Consider the following 12,373-nt stretch of genomic DNA (forward strand, 5'->3'; position numbering starts at 1 on the left):
TTCTTGACTTACATCTTTGGAAGTTGTACTATTTGCTTCAGGAGACTGAACACCCAGTTTGCTAAACTAGTATGATTAAGGCTGGTTTTTGTCTTTTTAAAAATTTCCATCTTCCGTTTAAGCACTGTGGTCTTTTTTTTTTCCTGTTTAAGAATTTTAATTATGGATCTGATCTCTGACACTATATGACATATAAGCCAGTGATTAAAAAAAGAAATTGGTCCTAAATCATAATTCAGGAAAACATTCCTTTAAAACTACTGACGTATTTTGTTGGTGAGGAATTACCTAAGTTCCCCTGAATTTGTTTTCTCTCCCTTTGTCTTTATCAAGGTACTTTTCTTTTTTTATACTTGACTCTATTTAGACAAGTTATGTGCAAACATTTCAGATAACTCTGGATTTCAAAATAAGTGACAGTAAGACATTTTCAACAATATCTTTCACCCTTTTTGAATTACTGTTATTCAGAGCAGACAGACCCTAAGATATATTTCTTTATTTGAAATAAAAGGACTATGAAATAAGGGGCTTGATTCAGCTCACAACTGGAACTATCAAGTGAATTATTTTTTTTAATAAACAAAGTATTCCATACTGAATATTCTAAAATTGAGAGTATTGTTAAAATAATTAAAACAGCAGCAACAACAATTTAGCTTTTCATCCACCCGGATCTACTATTTATGTAGCTATCAAATATCTCAGGCTAAGAATTTCTATAAAAACATAGTCTAAATAAATCCTGACATATTTGTTATAACAGCTGGTTTCTTTGTAAACTGCTGTTAAACCTTGGCCCAAGGTTCTTCTCTATACTCCTTCCTTAGACAAAATACAGCAACATATTTCAAAATTATAGCACTTGCTATGTTTCTCAGATTTTTATGTTTCTCAGATTTTTATGTTTCTTTTCACCATTTTTATGCACTGTCAAAAGGCACAAAAATATTACTGCAGTAAAGCTTATATATGAAGAGTGTGCATATATTATTAAGATAAACATAGAACAAGAGGTGCTGTGTGTTTTTCAGTTCTTGCTGTTGCTGCACTATCCAGCTGTCAAATTCTGAATAATACTCTAGCATTTTAGAAACATTACAAATGTGTTATGAGTGCTTTAATATCTCACAAGATAGTTTTATATCCCAATAAAAGCTGCATTTACATTTGGTTGTTTGTATTTTTAGGCTACTTAAATGCCCAGAGAGTGAATATAGGACGCTCTGTATTTATTGCAGTGAGGTCAAGAGAGAGGCAATCTCTCTGCAAAGCTGCAGTACCTTTGCATATCGCGGTTTCATAGGTGCCCTCAGTCTCACCTTCAGACAGACAGCTATTCCCTGTGCCAGCTAATCCAGCCTGGATGTCCCTCAGCAAACTGTCAATTATGTTAAACTGTGTCAACCTGTATGTATTGTGTAATTTTCCATTCTGAATTATTGTCTACTAAATAGAGTCAGCAGCAAATATTGAACTCTTGCCATACGCTCTAGGGGAAGCAATGTAGAAAATTTATACATTCTTTTAACATCAGCCAACTGGCCTCTTGCAGAGATGCAGAGAGTTATAAAAGTTATACAAAAGTATTGCATTCACTATAAAGCTTTATGAAAGCAACAAATACACTGTTTTTCATTTACTATGTTAACAACCCATTTAGTGCACTTTTGCCATTGAGACCAAGTAATGTAAATGCTTAACAGAAATATCTCCATATTTTCATTATACTGCAAGACAGATCATGTGCTTTCATATCAGGAAAATTAGCCAAGGAGGGGTCTGATCCAAATTAAAGTAAATTGCTATCCAACTATCAACTACAGAAATCCAGTTTACAGTTCAGTTTAGCAGTTGAGTATCTGCACTGTGATACTCTCATTTTAGGAGCATAAATTCTATAGATGTAGTTTACATAGCTGAATTTAACTGTTACTATTATAGTATTCTATGGAAAATTCTTATGTAAGTTTTTATTTTTAAAATATTAATACATCAGTTACACAATTCTATTGGCTTTAAAGATTTCATTAGCTGTAAGGGGGAAAGTTATAAAAATATTATAGTAAAAATAAGACAGTAAAAATAAGACAACTGTAAATATGTGCTTAAAAATAGTAGTGGATATAATTTTATAAAACTGCAGTATGTATTAATAGTCATATTGTTTTGTTTAGGCTTAGCTATTTTTCCTCCATTTCTTTTCCTGATTGCTTACTTTACTCCATTCTTTGCAAAATAATTTGTAGAAATTTATTAATCTCCCTATAGATATCTTCTTACTGAATGATCAGGCAAAATGTACCCTGAAATATCTTTTCCCTGTTCGATGAAACAAAGATTTAAACCACTTTTATTCCATTTATTTTTATTCTTTTTAATGTGTAAAAAATAATTAATTAACTACAGTATTAGCATCCAGAACACAATTTCTCAATGCTCCTATTAAGAAGAAAATAATTAATATACTCATACATGAGCTACTTCAAAGGAAACTATTGAAACCACCAAGGATAACAATATTCTTTTGCGGTGTAAACAAAGGCAATTGAATAAGTGTAACTTGTTAGCAATTAACTTAACCTGAACACTACTTAGACTACCTTCAAAGCAATGTGTGGCTTATAAGTACATTCAGCCGTGCAGAACAAGAAATGTCAAAGGAAAAGGCTAATAGTTTCATAGGAAACCTTAAGAGCAGCAATACATAATAAGCATCATGAGGCTTGACAGCTCTAATCTGTTGTAGGTAACCTTGAAACTTGCAAGGACAGGCTGGTATATTAAAATGTTTTATTTGAGCAGTCATAAAATAAACTGTTCCGATTTTATTGATGTATTTGCATAAAAGAAATTTATCCAATCAAGTTGCAAAAACATAACTTAAAATAGTATCTTTGTGAAGTTTTAGAGAAAAGTTGTTTTTTTCTTTAGCCTCCGTTTGAACCTTTTGTTTCCCTCTCTTCTGCACGATGCGGATCTCAATAGACATTACACAAGCCCCGCTAATGAAATGTTTACTTGTGCTTTAACCCTTTGCTTGAACCCTTGTACATGATCATTTGATATAAAAATTTGGTTTTTGATGAAAGCCATAAATAAAATATGGTTGAAAGACCTCCCACCCTTTTCTCAATTGTACTTTGGACTTTTTTGAAAAAAACAAATTAATCTTCCTGCTTCCCCTGATACCTCATTAAACTGGAAGGTGTTTCTCCTCATAGAAAGAATTAACCAAAGCTGTTTCAAATTGCTTAGGGTAATTCCATGAATAATTTTAGACATGGTAGAGCCTTATTTTTGGGTATATTTTCACTTTATGAAATCGATTGCCCAGGTTGTGCTCTGCTCAAGCAGTAAGCTGCCAATGCCTATCTATAGAAGGAGAAATTAAGCTCCTAACACTTTTTATGTACACTGATAACTGGGCCTAGTGGAAAAAAACACAAAAAAGTTCCGTGTCCCTCCAGGACTTAACACAGTTCTCTAATGGGGTGCTTAATACTTCTGCACAATACCAACTTATATTCTAGAAAACTTTACTGTCTATTTCACAGAAATTACAAAATTAAACAATGGGAAGTTGGTAGAAGCAAACTGCCAGAGAGTAGGAAAGGACCTATTGTTTATCTCATTACAGTAGTAGGCATCTAATTGTGGGCAGCACTGGGGATTCATCTCTCTGTTTTCTTGGGTCAGACTCCTTTCCTAGACCTATGAAAAAAGGCTGAGGCTTAACCTATTAATTAGAACAACATCTAGTCTTGTGGAATAGCAGAGATAGAAGAGTATATTTCTATTGCCATGTTTGGAACAGATGTGCTAACCAAATATTTTTTAAGCTATGGCTTTTCTTGAGGCTGTTCCACTGGAATATATGCAGAGTAGCAAAACAAGGAAATTAGTCCAGATGTTCAACCAGTTGTTATCTAAACTATCAGACTGTAGGACCACTTGTACTTCCCCCAGCAAGACCACTCCAATTTTACCCAGTCTGTATTTCTTTCTTTAGAGAAATGTTACACAATTTAATTGTTAAGATATTTAGCTCATAGTACCTTAGGAACTAATGATCATCTGCACCATGGGTTAGATGTCCTTAGTTGCTCCAAATAAGGTAGAGAAGAAAGAAAATCTAGGGGTGAAACACATTGGTTCTTGTTATGCATTTGGATTTCTAAACACAGGCTTGACTTCTACACCTCTCTTTAGAAACATCACACATCACAATGTGATGACCCACCCCTTATAGGAAGGAAACATTTAAGATTCAAAAATGCTCATTAGTCAAAAGGAGCTATGAAGGTCAGAGGGTCCACAAACACTCAGAGTGTTTAATTAGTAAATTACACACATGGCATGGAAATTGGTCTGTTAGTCTCTGATCTACTATATGGGCACATGGCAATGAATTTTGGACAAAAGTGTATGGTGAAAGGGAAAAGAAAAAGTAAAGACATTAATTAAAAAGGGAGAGAAGAATTAAAGAAAGGCAAAGAGAAAAAAAAAGAGGAAAAGAAGGAGAAAAAGAGATGGTAGAGAATAAATTCCTAGCCCTTGTTACAGCATCAAAACAGCTGATGGAATGCAAATCATGGTCTCAGAGCTGACCCAGCTGAGGGGATGCCAGTTCTGGTTTCAGCATTGATTCAGCTGATAAGCTGCAATGCAGTTAACTTGGCCAGCTGATGAGATGTTCAGGGTCCAGGGCCACTGCTTGGGCTACGAGGGGTAGCTTTTTAGGGACGTGCTTATCTACCCCAAAGACATGTTTCCTGCTTTATGTGCTAATTAGTCCTCGTGGGTAGTCTGTTCTTTTAGGGCTTTCTGGAAAGGGGTCAGAGGGCTTAGGCGGTCTTTGGTGGTCCCAATCCCACTGTACAGTCCATGTTTACGTCTACTTCCACTAATCATTCCTGAGCTTGGGCTGTACTGTGCTGTTTTTCTTTCTCATGGAAAATGCTGCCCTATCTCCACCTGGTCTCCCCTTCTCCAGCCAAAACTACTTCTTTCTCACAGCACATTATACCAAGAATCCTTGACTATTACCAACAATTCTTGTCTGCTGTTACTCACAGCCCTTGGCTGGCTTCTCAGCCATCTGGTTATCAGTGTTTGAGACATATTCAGTAACCCCTTATCTTCTGGGAACTGAGGTCTCAAAAGGATCTTTCTATGGACTGCTGTTTGTAGGGTTGTTAGAGAGTGAGCCTCATATTTCTCTCAAAGGAGCAATTTACATTAGTTTAAATGTGATCAAATAAACTGAATCAGATTAACTGCTTTCTAAAAATGTAGAGAACTCTTGCTGGTTATGAAAGGAGATTATGTCCCAGTGACTAGAACTAGAATCTAGTAAGTACTGGATTCATATAGCTAGAGCACATGAATCCTAATCTGTTGGGTTTTTTTGGTTTTTTTAAATACCTGTTCTCGATATCTACTTACTAGACTATTAAGTATGTCTTTGTCCTTTCTGTGAGTTAGACATTGAAAACGTACAATGGAGAGTGATTTAGAATAAAAATAGTGAATTTCTAAGTCCTGATGGGTTTTGGAAACTGGTCAGCTGATAATGAGCTCTGTCCTGGAGCAGAAATATGGAAGAATATGGGTGGGGGGGAAACCATTATAATCACAAGGGAAACAGAACTCATAAATTTAGATATTTAATTATTTGCAGGTTTAGGCAGCAACTGAAACTGAATTTTTAGGATTTCAGCAAGTCCCTTTCTTAGAATTAGCCCCAGACAGATATACTACTTACGTCCCCTTCTGAGTTAAGCCATTGCTTTGAAGCAAAATTTTGAAAGAAAAATGCGTGGTTTAAAAGCCCACAGTAATGAGATGGTTTAGCTAAGTATCACTCAAATGTGCAGATGAGATTTGACTGCCTCCTGATTCACATCAAGGAATAGCAATATCCAATTCCGAATGTCTGTAACAAGCAAATTAATTGAAGAGCCCTTTGTGTTAGAAAGAGATAAAGTAGATTTGACATGTTGGCATGACTCAGTTAGGAAGCTGTATACTTCATTGCTTCTGGGTTCACATCATTACTGCTTCTCTCTGTTGCCCTCATGCAGACAAAAGTTGCATTTGAGTGCAATAGAAGATTTAAGATGATAAGGAAGAAGAAAGAGATTTGTGTGGAAAGCGAGCTAGAGACATGAAGTGTATTTTGACTATGAGGGAATAGGGAAGCTATATGGATATCATATAAGCCTGATATTCTGCAAAGAAAAAAAAAAAGAAAAAAAAAAAAGGTTGTGCAGCATATATTGTTTTATAGTGTTGACTCTGCAACTGTAATTTTACAGTAGCAATAGTAGAATATATTTTTTATATTTATTAGAACTACTTCCCTGAATTGTAACTTGTAAAGTCCTTACATCTAAATACTTACCCTGTGCAATATATGCTTACTAGAATAAATTATTTTTAATTATGAAAGAATCATTTAGGTTGGAAAACACCTCTGAGATCATCAAGTTCAACCTATGGCCTGACACCATGATGTCAACTATACCAAAGCACGTGGTCAATTGAGTACCACATCCAGTCTTTCCTTGAACACCTCCATGGATGATGACTCCAGTACCTCCTTGGGCAGCCCATTGGAATATCTGATCACCCCTTCCGTGGAGAAATTCTTCCTAATGTCCAACCTAAACCTCCCTCAGGGAAGCTTAAGACTATGTCTTCCTGTCTTACTGCTACTTAATAAACAGTAACAAAAAAATTTCTACATCCTTTTGAATTTTACATGTGACACTTTCTTTGCAAAGTTTTCTAAGAAAATAGAGAAATGAGAAAGGAAATATATTACTCTAGTTGGAAAATTACTTTCACATAAAGTAAAGAATGCTCTTTACTACTGTTCAAGCTTGTTTAGCAGTTAGTCTTGCATGGCTTTGACTGCAGCACATCATATAATAGTGGGAAAATATGATTTTATGTAATCAGTACTTTTTTAAATGGAAGTATATGATCTTTGCTGACCCTGAGACAATACTTAATTACTTTTGATTAGAAAGGGAGAAAATACTGTAAGTAAGTGTGCTGAAGCTCACTGGAGCAATACTGTTAGAATGAGAACCAACCACATGTGATTTCAGCATAACATAAGCATGAAAAGAATGGATTTAGCATAATGTTCAGATAGCATTTTGATTTTGGGTCAGGTCATTCAAAATCAGCAAAGGCAATAAGAAATTTGTATATGTGCTGCAAAATGAGGCTCACAATACACCAGAGCAATTGAAGCAATAGAAGCTCCTCAGAGTGAGTACCAGTACTGCTTTTCCAATTCCTGCAGTGTGAGGGTACTGCAGAAATTGGATAACTGTCACATATGGCACAGTGAAGAATGAAAGAAAGGAGAAAAATTATCTATTTGAATTGGAGTCTAGAATATACAAAGCAACATAGAACTGGTTTGGTCTATTTTCCTACATATATAGGCTGTTGCAGGAAATATAGAATATTAATTATTCCCCTCCCAAGTGTGCTAATTCTCCATTCAATATATTACATCAACTTTACAGCTTTTACAGAGTAAATCTGTTACCTGAAAGTGAGGAGAGTTATCCAGGCCTTTTCTGCACATCAAATTGACCACAGGTGTAGCTGAAAGGGAAGATCACCCTTGCAAAATTAATTAGTTGGATCATATGAGCTCTACCTGATTTAAGGTGATTACTGAAATGCGATTAATCATGTCTTCATGCATGGACTTCAAGCACTTGCCAATCATGTCTTTCCTGGGTAATGTTTTCATGAGGACTCTTGGAAATTGTGTATCTTACCATTTCTGCCTTAATTTATTTATTTACTTTTAAAAATACTGCATAAAGTAGCCTTGTCTTATATACAGACTTGCAACTATTTCACTTGTTTTACTATTCTGTTGAATTCTCATGCACCCTTTAGTTGATTGCCTTCAGAAATAAATACCCTTTGTAGGAAACATACTTAGTACCTACTAGGCAAGTTACTCACTGTTTTTCTCAGCCAGAGACTTTCAGCCTCTTCAACAATGGGTAAAAGCTCTTGTCACAAGCATTTGTTGTGTAGCATGGATATGATACAGTTGCCTGAAAGTAGATGTCTGTGGCGATTTGAAATGTTTTAGAAAATACTTTCCTGGCCTCCTGAGAGATACATCTCCCATGTAAGGACTTTGTCATTTCCCTCAGCTCTGGGTGGATTTCTCAGACCTGGCTCTCTTCTGTTCCATTATACATCCTGCATGACTTAGGGCACCTGCAGTAAAGGTTTTGAACCCATAGCAATAGACTTTGTGTATACAAATATATACCTTTAACACAAAAAATATATTTATATACAGCATAGCTCAATGTTTCTGTAATTTTTATCTAAAGAGACACAAAGTACTGTTTTGCCTTGCTTTTTGAGCTGATGACAAAAAAAGAAAACCAAAAAACACAAAATAAGTGAGACATACTGGAGGTCATTAGTAATGAAAAGCTCAAGAAAGTTAATAATATTAGATATTGTTAGTATTTTCAGATTTTTACATGGGAATTGAAAAGGCTTGGAAAAAGGTAAAGACATATTATGTAGTCATAAAATAATTGAATTTGGAACAGACCTATGAAGGTTAACTGATACAGCTTTCTTCACACTTACATCAGGGCTGCCTTAGATCAGGTGTGATCAAAATTTAATTTGGATAAGCAAGCAATCCTAGTATCCAATAGTTCATTGTACATCAGAGTTAAAAAATAGTATTAATACTCAATATATGGAAAATACTTGAATCACTATAGAGTGGTAAGGTAACATACCTTCTTCAAGGCTTTGGAGACAGTTTCCAGTCTTTGCTCTCACAGCTTTCCTCAGTGACTTAGACGTCTGCTAAGTGCCTTTACATCTTGCAAGCCTTGTGATATTCATTTTATATTTCAAATAACTGTGCAATACCTCAATATTTAGCTACAGCTGCTGCATCCTAAAAGTTTCATAGTAGTAATGCAAGAAAGATTGTTTATAGAAATTGGCTGATTTTATTGGAAAAATGGCTTGCCCTGACTTTCATTTATTTTCATCCAAAAATGTCCTTCTTAGAGGTAACAGCCAACCTGAAAGGCTCTCCTTAGTGGCTAGAAAACTTTGGAATGATTTATCACTCAGGATTAACAACTAAATAGCTGACCTTGGGGGGAAAAGGAATGGGAGGGCAACTAATGAAACCAACCAACCCAAACCAAACATTGCCCATGTTCTCATCAAAAAAAAAAAAAGGTCACGGTGCATGTGTTTTACAATGCACAAAAGGTATTCCATTGAATTAGGGATATGTCTTCATGTTCCTCATACAGAAAATTTGGCATATAAAATCTTGAACATGAAAGTGGCAGGAAGAAAACCTAGGAATTACAAACAGGTAGTTGGAATAACTCAGAAGAAAAAATGTAGAGTGGAAAGTCTGGAATAAACATACAAACACACAAATAACATCAATCAATGAATATTTCAAACCACTAAATAAAGTCTCTGAAGGCAGAAATCTACTTTAAAAGAACTCCACATTTAAAAATATTTTTTCCTTTCAGACTATTATGTTCAAGATCCTATTTTTTCTGCCAAATGTTAACAATTTAAACCCAAGAAATTTCTAGCAAATATTCTTGTTATATTTATGCTCAGAACACCTGGTAAGAGAGTTTAGCATTCTAAAGGACCTTGAGACAGAAATTAATGGAATTCACTATATGGAATATTTTTTCTTCAGCTAAGAGGTTGACATTGTGCTATTTGTGACTCATACAATGAAAATGTATAATGATTCAGAGGCTTTAGCCAAAAGTGTAAATTTTGTTAGGCATGTATTAACAAGAAGAGTATTTGTTTTAAGTGAGAAATTACACATATGTAGCAAGCTTGATTTTCCACACTGTAGTTATGGATGTTAAAAACCAACCTTTACAATTTTGCTAGTTCAATTTTGTTGTTTATGGTGTTGTTCCTGGAGCCCAAAGGACAAAGAAGTAAAATTATTCCTTTTTTCTCTTTATTAATAGAGATCTGTCACCATATTATATGTACCACATAAAGATTTGTAATTGCTTTGGAGAGATACTCTGCCAAAGCTCCTCAGTGGGATTTTTGTACAAAGTAAAATATAGCCATCGGAGAGTAGATATTTCTCTTCTGATTGGAGTTCAGTCTCTGAGTATTTCGTCATGCATATTGACTTGAAATTGATATCACCAAAAAAAAAAAAAAAGAAAGCACATTTAAAGACTGGAATATAAAGTAGGAATGAAAATAATTTAGAGGGAAGATGAATAATATTATAAACCCCAAATTGGAATAATTTGACTGCATCATTTTAGGGAAAAAAAATACATCTCTGAATCTCTTGGATCAACAAAAAAAATTAAGGCGAAATTAAGGAGAAGCATCTTGCAAGGATGTGAAATGATTGATTTGTGTCAACATCCAGCATGGGGAAGTTGAGAAGATATGTGATTTGGAACTGCTCTCTTCAGGTAATGAAGATGAGTTGTTGTCAGATAATGAGAAGTCAGATGGAGCTCAAAGTGATATATTAAGGAACAAACACTCAAAGAAGCAGATGGTTCTCACCTGAGAGTTCTTTGGGGAACTTAAAATGAAATGCCTTAGTTACTAAAAAAGATGTGCAATCAGTCACAGTTATGACAGTAGAGAAAGAAACTGTAGGTTCAAACAATGTAGCTATTTTATTACCAAGATATTTGGGATGATTCAGGGAATTACAAACCAATGAGTTCTGATTCAATATTTATAAAGCTGACTGAAGCAATAAAAAAATACATAGGTATAAAGCAGAATGAGAATAGGGACAAAACAAAACACAAACCACATTTCTGGACCTCTTGGAATGTCTGAATTGACCTATGTAATCCTGTATTAAGTAAAAAAACCAGGAAAAATACTGTATTTAGACTTTCAAGAAGTCCTTAACAAGTATTTTCATTAAAGACTGTTAATGACTATGGTAAGAGGTAGTATTGACGGTTAATTTAAAAAAAATGAGACAAGACAAGGATTGCAGAAGGCGTGGTTCTTTTTCAACATGAAGAGAGGTTAATCTGCCTAGTATCCCGCCAGGTTAATGCAATCTCTTATAGTAATTGCTGGTAATTGAGTAGCAAGCTATGCTTAATACCACAGCTGTATTGTATAAGATATTTTTTCCTGGAGTTGACAATGTGAGGAGGGGTTGTTTGAGGTTTCTTGTTTGCTTATTTCTTTGAAGGAATATTTTGGAGATTAGGAAATGCATTGCCTTCTTTAATATACTTCCTACTTTATACCACAGAAAACTTCTCAAATTTAAAAAAGTTAATTGAAATGGAAACATTTATATACAAAAAAACAGAAGCAGCTGAAGATCAAATAGAAATGTCACAACATATGTAAATAAGGAAGCAATTTTTCTTGGGATATTAACTCAAGTAGAGTTCATATGCACAATTGTTTGCAGATTTGCACCCTTAATACAGGCAATTAGATTGCTAATTATGGTGAAATTATCAATATAGCTATTAATTGAATAAACACAAACCCGGGCCTTCCCAATGTACCAAACCCGGATCTTCCCAATTCTCAGTAAGATATAAAATAGTTTACCTCTGACTCCCATATGTCAGATAAGGGAAGTGAATATAGGTAAAATTACTGTCCATAACATGAGTAAAAAATACATAGTCTTAATTTCTTTTGTTTGTATATTTTTTCTGTTTGTTTTACAATGTTAACTAAATGCAGAAACTTCTTTTTAAGTGTTAGTGTGAGGTTTCTATCTGAAGGTGGATTATTCCTGTGTATAACTTCTGCAAATTTGCTTTTAGAAGGGTTTTACTACATCAGGGTTAGGATTCTTACATTGCATTTAGTGGATGGCAGTGACTGCAGTGTACTCTGAGATCCTGGTCCCCTCTCTGTCCACCGGAAATATATGTTGGAGCACAGCATGGTCATAGCAATCTCCGACACATTTACTTGTTTCCTTTTCCATGCCAATGAGGGAACAGAAAGTGTCTGCTGAACTCAAGCCTTGTTCTAACGGGGAACCTAAAAATGGCTGAGACTTGTGCCTGTACCCTGTAAGTCCCAAGCTATTGCAACTTTTTGATAAGGAAAGACACCATGTTAGGTACACAGGTAGGCAGGGATGAAGGTGAGCATCTTATCTAAAAATGATCATGACATTTACCCTGCACTTGGCATGCACAATTCTCAGCTTCAATTGAAATTGATTAAGTTCATGTTCATTGTTCTCAAGGTTACATTTTAAATACTGGGAATTGCACAAGTAAGCAATTATAAAGAGTGCTTTATAATGTCAACAAAAAAAAAA

Source organism: Camarhynchus parvulus, chromosome 1, assembly GCF_901933205.1.
Source record: "Camarhynchus parvulus chromosome 1, STF_HiC, whole genome shotgun sequence".
Classification (NCBI taxonomy): Eukaryota; Metazoa; Chordata; class Aves; order Passeriformes; family Thraupidae; genus Camarhynchus; species Camarhynchus parvulus.